Source organism: Puma concolor, chromosome B1 (assembly GCF_028749965.1).
Source record: "Puma concolor isolate L17-30 chromosome B1, mPumCon1.1.hap2, whole genome shotgun sequence".
Lineage (NCBI taxonomy): Eukaryota > Metazoa > Chordata > Mammalia > Carnivora > Felidae > Puma > Puma concolor.
Window position 1 is genome coordinate 39,305,505 of NC_141670.1, and position 13,546 is coordinate 39,319,050.

Genomic DNA, 13,546 nt, shown 5'->3' on the forward strand with positions numbered 1-13,546 from the left:
TAACAATAGGTAAAAGAGAAAAAAAACAATAACCCTCATTTACCCTAACATATCCAGTCACTGATAAACCAACTTACCTCATTTTCTTAAATTTATTTGCAACTTGAGCCCTTCCATGGAGCTCTGTTAAAAACTTCAATGTTCAAAACAGATTGAATCCTTCCGTCCAATCAGACACAGCTTTACCTTTTTATAACAATTTCCATATCCTAAATTTCAACATCCTGACATGTTCCCTGCCTCACCACCTTCTTTTAAAAATACTATTACCAGGACACCTGGCTGGCTCAATCGGTAGAGCATGAGACTCTTGATCTCAGGGTCATGAGTTCAAGCCCCACACCAAGTATGGAGCCTACTTAAAAAAATAAAATAAAACAAATAAAACTACTGTTACCAGTGGGAGAGTGCACTGTGTAGATGGAGGTCTCAGTTCTTAGATTCCCCATGAAAGTGTTATGTGAGGACCCATGCAAATAAAGACAGCCAGAAGGAAAGTAGCAAGCACAAAGCAGTTTGGGTTTATTAAGGACAGTACACTCTCAAGGTGGGAGAGCAGGCAGGCCCAGGGATGGCAGCTGCACCGGGGTCAGGGGTGTCTTTTCTTTTTAGGTTTGCAGAGGTTATGGGCCATAGCTAGGGCAGTCTCCAAGAAGTTGTATTCAATCATCTAAAGGACTCCTCCTACCTGTTGGAAGAGGGAAATTTTGGCCCTACAAGGTATTTTGCCAAAAGGAAAGGAACTGTCAGAGTCATCTTCCCCCATGGGGGGTGGAGGGATCAAAACCACAATGTAAATATATTATCATTATAGGTTACCCTGGGGCAAAGGTGGGAGAGGAGAGCACACTTTCTGCACCTGTGGCTCTAGGTCTGTCAGTCCCAGGGTGTTGGAAGCTGTAAGGCCAAAATGTTAAAAGCCACAAAGTCAGGATGTTGTGCCTTCAGGCTTCTAATGTGTCATCTATTTATTACCGCTTTTGCCTCCAGGTCATGTCTAACTAACTGCCTACGCTATCAGTACCTGCTTTAAAAGAGTCAAAATATAATCCCTGGGGCACCTGGCTGGCTCAGTCAGTAGAGCATCTGACTCTGGATCTGAGGGTTGTGAGTTCAAGCCCCATGTTGGGCATTGTGCTTACTTAAAAAACAAACAACAAATAACTAAATAAATCTTTCCTGGAAGAATACTCTGAAAATTAATCAGTTAAAGATGAGAAGAAATAACTCCTAACTGCCACATAAATAACAATTATACACCCTAGGGAGTACATCCCTTAACTAGTACATACAAACCTCAGATGTGCTTAGGCAGGGATGATTCAACACTAGAATCCTATATCACAACTTGAAAACAGTCAAATAAGGATCTACATGTCTAGGTTCCTGGTTAAAAACAAGAAACTGACTCAGGTTAGTTTAGGCAGAAAAGAAGTTTGTCATTGGCAAGAGTCTGGGGAGTTCCCTGTCTACAGGACGGCTGCAGACGCAGACTCAGACTGGGACCAAGCAGGGCACAGCATAGCCAAGGTCCTAAAACAGAACAGCCCAGCCTACTGTAACGTTGCTGGAGCCACTGCTACTGCCACTACTTCATCACAGTGGATAGTAACCTCCTTCCACCGAGGCTCTGGACCATAGACTGCCAATACAATACCTAGCAACCAGCCCAGCTGCCTCCAATACTCTATAGAGGCAAATCGAAAGAACTCAGAGCTCCTTAGAACTCAAATGCCAGAGAAGATCACATGCCCCATCTGATGGCCAGAAGTAGGCCAGGGTAGGCTGAGTCCAGCTTCCCATTAGCCTTTGATTACCACAACAAAAAGAGAACTGAGCACAAAAAAGATAAATATCTGCCACAGGAGGGTCTAAAAGAAATTAGAGTTGTAGGGTACCTTCCAGTTCTAAAACACTATGAAGACTTCAGGTAAATATTTAATGCTTACCACACTAAACAGAGAAGAAGGGTATGAATCTTACTGATACAAATAGTAAGGAATGTACAGCCTATTACCTCAATCTATTTTCATAGAGAATGATCAGATAGAAGCTACTCATTAAAACAAACCAAATATGGTATTCTGCTGTCAATTAAGCTCTTTTATTTATGTATTACAGATTCATTTATCTGTGTATCTTTGGCTTGTGGAAAAGAAGTGGAATTGATTTTTTTCCCAGTGATACTAAGTAAAATATTATTATATTGTTTAAAGCAAATAACAGGAAGGGAGAGGGGAGTCTATGAGAAGCTGTCAAGTGCAGGCACAATAAACATTTTCTGCTATCTAGAGAATACAGGTGTAATCAAAGAGTGGAAGCTACAGAGTCAGATTTTGACTCAACATACTTGAAGGAATCAAAACACTTGAAGGAATCCAACAATAGAATAATTTCTAAAACAAAACAGCAAGCTCCCCACTACTGGAAGTATAGGAGCAGGCTAAGCAGCCAATGTTAGGGGTATAGTGCGGTGTGTTTGTGTCCCTCCCCCTGCCCCCAAAATTTACATTCTGAAACTCTAATCCCAATGTAATGGTTATTTTGAGGTGGGCCTTTGGGAGGTAATTAGGTCACAAGGGTAGAGCCCTCAAGAATGGGATTAGTGGCCCCCAAAAGAAGAGGACAGATTGCTGAGTGGCTCCTTTTCCACTATGTGAAAACACAAAAACAGGACAGCCCTCTGTAAACCAGAAACCAGGCCCTCACTAGAATACGACCATACCAGTGTGATAGGAAAAGATAGGATTCAGTAAGCAGAGATAGAAAGATGAGGACCTGAGGTCCCTGGGTGGGGAAAAACACTTATTTTGGAACAATGCTGGGAGTGCCCTCCTCCCCCTCAGGTTCCCCTCAGGAATTTGACCAAAGACCTAACAAAAAATAAGTAGTAGACCATAAAACATATGACCCACAAGGAATGCTATGGCCATAGACCACCCATCATACAATGGAATTGAGCTAATCAGGAATGGACAACCCAGCACCTAGAGTTGTCAAGCCAGTGAGGGTAGTACCTGATAAGGAAAGAGGGCGAAGGGAAGGAAGGGCTGACCAGAATCTTATAAAACAAGAACCCTTGCCTATAGTCGCGGGCATTCACTTTCAACTGTCCCCTCTCTGTAAAGAGAGTTTTCATACTATTCTTACTTTCTGATTTATACTCTAGTAAACTTTTGCCTGCTGCTCATTTTGTGTCCACCTCTTCATTCTTTGAAGCAGTGAGACAACGAGCCCCAGGTGTTGAGGTAAAAAAAAAAATCCTGCAACACCAGCACCCTGAACTGGCACTTCCAATTTCCAGAACTGTGAGAAATGTTTATTGTTTAAGCCATCCAGTCTATGGTAATTTGTTATAACAGCTCAAACTGACCAAAACACACAACATGAAAGCTGCCAGCACTGAGTACTGGGTGGGCTGGTTGGTCCAAAGAGGGTTCTAAACAAAACAAAACAAAACAAAACAAAACAAAAGGCTGAAATTAACAAGATAAAATTTTGAAATTGCACTACAATATCAACCAGGTATAGGGTGGCACAGACATTACTCTTGGGTATTCAGAGGACTACCTAACACAATCTTATATTCCATTAAGAAGAATAATGTCCAGTACCCAATCTGCTCAGACCACCTTGGAGTCCTGATCCCTTGGGGTTTCCCATTTTAAAAAGGACAATGGTACACTTGGAAGTATCTAGACAGTGATAACAAGGATGGCAAGGCACTGGAAAACTGTCTCAAGAGGAGAACTAAGATAAGATAGGGATGATGATATGAGAAAAGAAAAAGGATCTGTTCAAATCTGCTCAGGCTGCTCAGACAAGATATCACAGACCAAATGGCTTAAGACCCAGCCTCCAGCACTTTCTCACAGTTTTGGAGGCTGGAAGCCCAAGATCAAGGTGCCATAGGGTTGGTTTCTGATGAAGCCTCCCTTCCTGACCTGTAGGTTGCTGCCTTCTCACTATGTCCTCTCAAGGTCTTTTCCTCTGTTTCTCACAAAGAGAAAGCTCTGCTCTCTCTCTTCCTCTTCTTTTTAAGAACACGTGTGCAATAGGATTAGGGCCCCACCCCTATGACTTCATTTACCTTCAATTACCTTCCTAAAGGCTCTATCTCTGAATTTACAGACATGGAGGGTTAGGGCTTCAACATATGAATTCTAGAGGGATTTAAATCAGTCTACAACAAGATCCAATCTTAAGTACATGAATGACTGTGACTGAAAAGGATACTCATTTATTCTTTATTACTCCAGGAGGCAGAATTAGAAACACAGGAGTACTAGAGTTGCACTAGATGAAGTCTAACCTTCTATCAACTCTACTAGCTATTATAAGTATTATTATTAAACTACAGGATATAAATTATTGGGTGCTTCCTACGGACCAAACTTTGCGCTAAACATGATCTCCTTAAAACTTTATATTCACTCTGAGGTAAATACTACTATCATAGTCATTTGTTGTAGTTTATAAATGAGGGTTTGCTCTTCCCCACTGTCACAGTGGCAAAAGGACTAGATCTCAGGCAATCAAACACTAAAGTCACTTACCCAGCTTTTAACCATTACACTGAACAGCCTGTCTAAATTAGTAAGACAGTAAGTATAATCCACCTGAGGAACTCCATTTATCAACAGAAAATCACACAGAAGAAAACTAATACAACCACATTACCAACACTTCTTTATTTTTCTTCCCCTGTACACATTGTCAGAATTCATCTTCAATGCACACTAAGGAGGCAGATATTATTATGCACACTTTACAGATCAGGAAACAGGCTCAGAAAGCTTTCCTCAAACTCGTACAGTGAGTAAAATTACCAGGGGTCAGGATTCAAACCAAAGTCTAAGCTATTCTTCATGCAAATCTTTCATAACTATAATCTACTCCTGACAGGGCTCTCACTTGGCTCAGGCCCTAAGACTTGATGGACTTCAAAATCCCCTGGAGTTGACCAAATTTCCAGGGAAAAGCCAAATACCATCCAAAGACGCCTTCAAAGGTAAAAGATCCAAGGAGAGCAAATCAGGCTTCTACCACCAAGTCCTGTGGCCTATTTAACAAATATTTATGTGGGGGGAGGGGGGCACCTGGGTGGCTCAGTCAGTTAAGCGTCTGACTTAGGCTCAGGTCATGATCTCTCACTCCATGAGTTCGAGACCCACATAGGGCTCTGTGCTGACAGCTCAGAGCCTGGAGCCTGCTTTGGATTCTGTGTCTCCTTCTCTCTCTGCCCCTCCGCCTCTCATGCTCACTTTCTCTCTCTCTCAAAAATAAATAAACACTAAAAAAAAATTATGGAGCCCCTACAATGTGCTAGTCCCAGGAAACACGTAGAACAGTGAACAAAAGAAAATCCCACTCACCTAAAGCCTACATTCTAGTGGGGGGTAGACTGAATGAACAAATAAACTTCTAATATATAACATGTCAAGTCAAAAAAAAAAAAGCAGAGAATGAAGGGGTAGAGGACTGGGGGCAGAAGATGCAATGGGTACTATTTTAGAACCGGTGGTCAGAAAAGGCTTGAGTTTAAACTGCTGCAAAGGGGCACAGCAGGCCTGCTAGCTATTCCATCCAGCAGGTCCTATAGTCTTGACTACAGTCCAGTGCTTCCTTGCTTTTCACTGGATGAAAGGGTAGACCACAGTGCTAAATGCAAACAGCAGGTTGAAGAGAAAGAAAAATATGAAGTCTTTCTCCCTGACCTCAAGGAAAGCAGTTGCCATGCACTGTTGCCACGGCATTAGAGAAATAGAGAAAGCAGCATTCTAACAGGTGAGTATGAAGAGACAGCACTAGTGAGGAGACAAAAGGCAAGTAGAGGTAAGCACTCTCCTGGAAGTGTGGGGAAGGGGAAGAGTTCAAAGCTTTTAGGGAAAAGGTCTTTGCTAATCCCTACCCATTTTCTACTCCCCTAATACATTGCAGTTCCTAACTAGAAGAGTTAGCAGAAAAATCAAAATAACACCAAGTTTCTGAAGTACTCTGTATCACATTAGAATATTTCTAAATATTCCTCCAAACTTCATCTTTTTGGTCAAAATGTACCTTAGATTTCAGCCAGCTAAATTAATACCTGATATAAATATGTCTTCTTAAACAAGGTATGGCCCAGACGTGGAAGGTACATAGTTAGAGTGAAAGAAACATGTGCTACAAGGTCAGGCAGAACAGGGTTTATATCCTATTTCTGCCATTTACAACTGTGGGACCCTGGATAACTTCCTTGGCCTATCTAAGCCTTTTGTTCTTTATCTGTAAGATTAAAACAGAAGGATTAAAGACTGATTTATAACTGTCTAAAGGTATAAAGGCTGACTTATCATTGTAAGTTAATAGATACTCATTCCCTGGCTTTAAACAGTTCCAGTATCTTTAACTTCTACTTTAGTATCACCTCTGATGGGAAGATGAGGCATTTCATGCCACTGGTAGATAAAATTGAAAAATTACACATAAAGTCAAAATCTTCCTTAATGCATGAATAGGCAATTCAAGAAAAAATACCAACTCCTAATAAACATATGGAAAATATCTAAATCTTAACTCATAACCAGAGGAGTACATATTAGCCAAGTAATATCATCAGTTATGGGGACACAGGTACTGTATCATGTAATGCTGGCCAACATACATACGATCTTTCCAGATAGAAATAACAATATGAATCAAAACCTTAAAAATATGTATTCTCTTCCATCTACCATTTATGCTTGTAAGAAATTTCCCAAGAAAATATTACGTGGATGTTCTTGACAACACTGCAACAAAAAACTAAAAGCAAAAGACTGACGATTCAAATAAATTACAATATCTCCATATAATGGAAAACATAAAGTCACTAAAAATGCTTATCTTGGGGGGCACTTGGGTGGCTCAGTCAGTTGAGTGACTGACTCTTGATTTAAGCTCAGGTCATGGTCCCAGGGTCATGGGATCAACCCCTGCATAGGGCTCCATGCTGAGCGTGCAGCCTGCTTAAGTTCTCTCTCTCTCTCTCTCTCTCTCTCTCTCTCTCTCTCTCCCTCTGCCCTTCTCCCCATTCATTCTATAAGTTAATAAATAAAGCTCATGTTGGAAAAACACTTACAGTGCATATGAAATTTGAAGGGCTAAAAAACAAATGTTTTAAGAAGAACTGCTTATGAAAATGGACCCCATCTTACACCATACATAAAAAAATAAACTCAAAATGGATTAAAGACTTAAACGTAAGACCTGAAATCACAAAACTCCTATAAGAACACACAGGCCCTGACATCAGCCTTGGCACTGATATTTTTGGATTTGACACCAAAAGCAAAGGCAACAAAGGCAAAAATAAACAAGTGTGACTACATCAAACTAAAAAGCTTCTGCAAAGGAAAGAAAACCATCAACATAATGAAAAGGCAACCCACAAAAATGAGAGAAACTATTTGCATATCATGTACCTGTTAGTACTCAATATCCAAAAAACATAAAGAAATACCAGTCAATAGCAAAGGAACAATCTAATTAAAAACTGGGCAGAGGAAGTAAATAGATATGTTTCCAAAGAAGATATCCCAATGGCCAACAAATACATAAAAGATGCTCAACATCACTAGTCATCAAGGAATGCAAGTAAAACCCACATTCTGATATCACCTCACAACTTATATAAACAGCAATCATCAAAAAGCCAAGAGATAACAAGTGTTGGTGAGGATGTGGAGAAAAGAGAATACTTACTTGTGCACTGCTAGTGGGAATGTAAATTGTAGCCACTAAGGAACACAGTATGGAGATTTCTTAAAAAGTTAAAAATCCACCAATCCTAATTCTGGGTATGTATCCAAAGGAAATGTAAACAGTATATGGAAGAAACATCTGCATTCCCATGTTCACTGCAGTATTATTCACAATAGCCAAGATATGTTAACAATGTAAGTATCTATCAGTGGATAAGTGGATAAAGAAGATGTGGTGCTTATGTATATTTATACATATATATTATGCACATTTGTATGTTACATATAAATATTTATAAACATATGAATGTTATATATGTACATATAATATATATAATACAGACATGCACAATTATATAATTTTATTTATAAAAATATGTATAAAATTCAGCCATGAGAAAAAAGAAATTCTGTCATTTCCAACAACACGATGGATCTTGAGGATATTATGCTAAGTGAGATAAGCCAGAAAGAGAAAGACAAATACTGCATAGTATCACTTATATGTGCAATCTAAAAACAAAACACAAACTCATTTTTATTAAAATAATATTTAATATTATGTAAATAAATGTACACAGAAAGCCTTTAGATATACATTAAAATGTTATCAGTTGTTTCTTTAGGAGGTAGACTATAGATTAATTTATATTTTTTTTCCTTTGCTTTCCCTATTTTCTTATTTTCCTAAAATGAACACATACTACTGTGTAACAGGAACATATCAACTGTCATAATTTATTTATATATACAGCCTACAAAGGAAGGGGCCAAACTGACAGTCTTACAATGATGTAACCAGAAATGGACTTTAGAGTACAAACAAATGAAGAGCACACACTTTCCTGAGAATCTGGAAGTCAGATATTACAATAATACCAAAAGAAACAACTGATCATCAGTAGCTAAGACTGCCATGCTCAATTGGGCCAGGCTCCTTGCTGACTTCAGGGAGTTATTCAGGGATTTAAGGACCTAAATCTGGCACCAGGTAAATGCCATAGGCTTGATAAGAAGTCCAGAGGGCATCATGGGCAAAATTAAAAACCAGCACCGCACACCCACACACAGTTTCCACACTTGTCCCACAGCAGCAAATCCATAACAGACCTTGAGTAAACTAGGAAAGAATACCTGAAACACTCAAAATACCTTTGAAAATTAGTTTGCATTGTGACTTTTCTTAAAACGTCAAACCCTAACCAAGCAAGGAAAATCAAATGATTTTGCTCAAATGTGAAAGTAGAAAAGGAAATGTGAGGGTATACTCTTGCTAAGATTTGAAAAAACAGAAATCTGACAAATTATCAGCCACATAAGTTTCAATTTGCCTCTTCTCCTTCTCATCTCTATAAACCCTGAGACAGCTAGCTCTATACTCACTGGACCAGCCAGCCTCAGTCAGCTCAAGGTGGGGTTTACACTGAAGGCTTATGTTCCTAGATCCCCACTGCTGCCAGTCTGCGCTCTCCTCACGCTTCAGATCACTGCTTTACTTCCCACTTCTGAGAAGCAGCAAAGCCGGCACACTTTTTTCTTACCATCCTCCCTGCCTCTCCTCTTCTCAATCCCTGTTTCCCATCTCTCCCGCTGATAGTGACTCTTCCTGTCAACCTCTCCCCCTTCCTAGTTCCTTCTAGAGTTAGCGATATAACTTCAGTCTAGTCCTCCCACCACTGTGGGCCTATTTTCTCATCTGGAGGATGAGAGGATGACAAGAGATTTAACATCCTTTCCCTGCTTTAAAATTATGTGATTTCATGACAGACAAACAGATCACTAAACAGAAGAACCACCAGGACGTTGAGGGCAAGAAGCATATGTCCATTTTTACTTTATTTCCAAATAAATGTTTCCAAAATGTCTACTGTAAAAATAGTATATTCAGGGGTGCCTGGGTAGCTCAGTCAGTTGGGCGTCTGACTTCAGCTCAGGTCATGATCTCACGGATTTTGAGTTCAAGCCCCATGTCAGGCTCTGTGCTGACAGCTCAGAGCCTGGAGCCTGCTTCTGATCTGTGTCCCTCTCTCACTCTGTCCCTCTCCCGCTCAAGCTCTGTCTCTCTCTCTCTCTCAAAAATAAATAAAACATTAAAAAAAAAAAGATTTAAAAAAGTATATTCAACTAGATCCTGGCTCCATATTTTAATTTTTATACACTGTGATTAAAGACAGAATGTCTAGCTTTGCCTTTGAATTCTGTAATTCTTTCCATTCATAATGAGTAGTTTTTACATGAAGTCAACTGAGTTTTGTATCGAGCAGTACATTCTTAGTCAACAAGAGAACTTCAGGCATTTGGACTAACAGAATCAAAAGTAACTTTCACTCCAAAGAAATAAATTACTGTTTTGGTATGTTCTACCCAATATTTCTTCTAAGAAAAATATTTTATTATTTTAGTATTAATATTTATTACAGCTTTTTATAAGCAAAGTATTTATTCTGATATTAAATAAGTCATGCTTTTCAAAATATAAAAGAACACCATTTTTTGGATGTTATTTTCTTTTTTTAATTTTATTTTAATTCCAATGTGTTAACATATAGTGATATTAGTTTCAGGTGTGCAATATAGTGATTCAACAATTCTATACATTATTCAGTGCTCATCATAAGTGTACTTTTAACCTCCTTCACCTATTTCACCCATCCCTCCCCCATCCCAAAAGAATACTCTTCTACCTGTAAAGTATATTTATGAAAAAGTAGGTCATTAGGTTCTTTATTGTGTAAATAAGTGGTTTTTGTTTTTTTTCTGTGCTATAGAAACAAACCTCCAAAGCATTGAGCAGTACAATACCCTTATGCAGAAGTCAGATTTAACCTTGACTGAATTAATTAGGAGATATTTATTATATACTTATATATGTTTTAGCAGGTATTATGGATAAGTGAAAACTATAACAAGATCCTTTACATCTCACATGGAAATCAAATGTACCCACACGATAAATACCAGGCAAGGTATTTATATTTACGTATGCCAATTACTACCATATGTCAAAAACTACATGAATCACTAGGGATGTGAATAAAACTCCACCTCTGCCATAAAGGTCTCACAAGCCAGTAAGGAGCCAGTCCCTCATAACCCAGATACAACTAACCTGCCAGCTCCCAGCACGACCATTGCACTTACAGCAGGAAGTCCAGTACCCTTCCCAAGAAGGTGACAGCTTGTGGACTACAAGGAGAGGTAACGAGATGGGGGTATATTATTTCATGGTCACTACTTGTCATTTCTCATATTGTGGGAATCAATAAAGTAAAAGCAGCATCTTGTTTGGTTGGTTGATTTTTATCAGTCTGACAATCTTTGTCTTTAATTTAGTCCATACACATTTAATGTAATTATAAATATATTTGGGTTTACATCTACCATCTTATTTTGTGCTAGTTATCCCATCTATTTTAACCTCCTTTCTTGCCTCTGTGCCCTTGCAAGTATGGAAGCTGTATGCTCTGTTTCTATACTTTTGTTATCCCAGAAATTACAATAAAACATAATCAATTCTTTTACTCTTATGTCTGATCTTAAAACACTTTTACACTATTTACACCCTTCACCACTTCTATTCTCAATTCAAAATACTGAGCTTCAGTCATAATGGATTTATATGCAGTTCCCTGAACAACTTACTCAGCCTCTCATCTCAGCCTTTGCACTTGGCTGCTCCTTCTAACTAGAATGTCACCCATCTTCTCACACCTCCTTCCCAGTCTGGCTTAACCCTGCTCACCTCTCAGCCCTGAGCTTCTCGGGGAGTTCTTTCTGACCTCACAGTAAGTTCACTTGGCTACATCTGTCTTCCCTCCTACTAACCATCAAGCACTAACATTCAAGGACTGTTTTAAACACTAAACTCCAACAGATAAGGGCCTACCTGGATTACTTGCTAAACCCTCAGCACCACATTATGGATGTTCAATAAACATGTGATGAACAAATGAGTGAACACAAAGTTTCAAAACATACAAAAATCAGGATGGAAACAAACCAGGCCACCAATTACCCAAAATGATAAATGAAGTCCACTCATTACAGAACAAAAAGACCTACCTTGGTGAATAAGACTGAAGGCTCTGGTGCCAGATGAAAAATTCAAACCTAGATGCTACTACTTATTATTGGACAAGCTACTTAACTGCCCTGTGACTTTAAAAAATGAGGACAATCATAAAACAACCTCACTAGGTTGTTGTAAGGAATAAATTAGCTAATACTTGAAAAGTACTTAGAGCATTTTTTCTTAAGATTCTGTGTGTACATTTACAATAGGGGCTGAAAATCTAGTTGTTAAATAGCAAAATTTAACTAACACTGTTATTAGGGGGCGTCTGGGTGGCTCAGTTGGTTAAGCATCCAACTCTTGGTTTCAGCTCAGGTCATATTTCACAGTTCCTGATATCGAGCCCCACGTTGGACTCTGTGCAGAAAGCATGGCGCCTGCTTTGCATTCTCTCTTCCTCTTTCTCTGCCACTCCCCTGCTTGTGCTGTCTCCATCTCTCTCAAAATAAATAAATAAACATTAAAAACAATAACTGTTATTAGGCTCTTTTTTAAAACCTGGTTACCATACATTAAAATAACTTCCTGTAATGCCTTTAAGATACAGATTTATAACCCATAAAGACAACATCACTGTAATTGAATACTAGAAAACAATCAACATGAATCATCAAAAAAAAGTTGAACATTAAGTACATGCATTTAAAATATATAAAAGGGAATAATAACATTTTTTAAAAATTCCATAAAAAAATGGTCTAAAGGAACCATCTGACCTTTTTAAGGAACATGTTTCAATGTTTTAGATGTAATAAATTTATAAGTTTTATTATAATTGCTTAATTGTAGCTATAGAAGATATTGAGTTTTCAAAATTTCTGCACTATCCAAAAATATTATCCAAATAATGTAATCAATATTATTATTATCCCATACAATAGATAAAATATTTTAAAGTTTTTTTTTTTTTTGGATTTCTTTTCTCTCTAAATATTTAAGTATTAGAATCATGTATTTTAGTACCATGAAATGTCTCCAAATCAATTCTAATTCTCTGTTCCTGATTTTGGGTGGCAAGTCACTCTATAACCTTTTCTATTTTTTCCTAGAAACCAATCAAATATTTCCTAATTAGTTTGATTTTAATGGATATCTTGTGACTGAGTTAATAATATTATGTTACAATCATTTAATCAAGCTTTTCTATTGATAATCCACCCCATTTTATTACCCAAAATTCTATTTAAAGACTAAGATTCCCATTGTGTCTCAAATTCCTAGGCCACAAGATGCTGGGTAGCAGAGCAACAAGTCTTTAAAATCCTCAATTGAGGGGCGCCTGGGTGGCGCAGTCGGTTAAGCGTCCGACTTCAGCCAGGTCACGATCTCGCGGTCCGTGAGTTCGAGCCCCGCGTCGGGCTCTGGGCTGATGGCTCGGAGCCCGGAGCCTGCTTCCGATTCTGTGTCTCCCTCTCTCTCTGCCCCTCCCCTGTTCATGCTCTGTCTCTCTCTGTCCCAAAAATAAAATAAAAAATGCTGAAAAAAAAAAAATTTAAAATCCTCAATTGATAAAGAGGTTCATTAACTCTGACTGACTGTGAAAGGTCACACTGAACTGGGAAGGTTTTATTTTAAAAAGAATTATCTGGGGGGCACCTGGGTGGCTCGGATGGTTGACTAACAGACTCTTGATTTTGGCTCAGGTCACGATCCTAGGGTTCTGGGATCGAGTCCCATGTTGGGCTCCACATGGAACATGGAGCCTGCTTAGGATTGATATTCTCTCTCTCTCTCTCTCTCTCTCTCTCTC

The 13,546-nt window shown here is 38.7% G+C and overlaps 1 protein-coding gene across 8 annotated transcripts in view; it reads right to left on the reverse strand.

Annotated features, from left to right (window-relative positions):
• PSD3 (pleckstrin and Sec7 domain containing 3) overlaps window positions 1–13,546 on the reverse strand; it is an 810,275-nt gene that overhangs the window by 566,613 nt on the left and 230,116 nt on the right. The gene's annotated exons all lie outside the window — the stretch shown is intronic.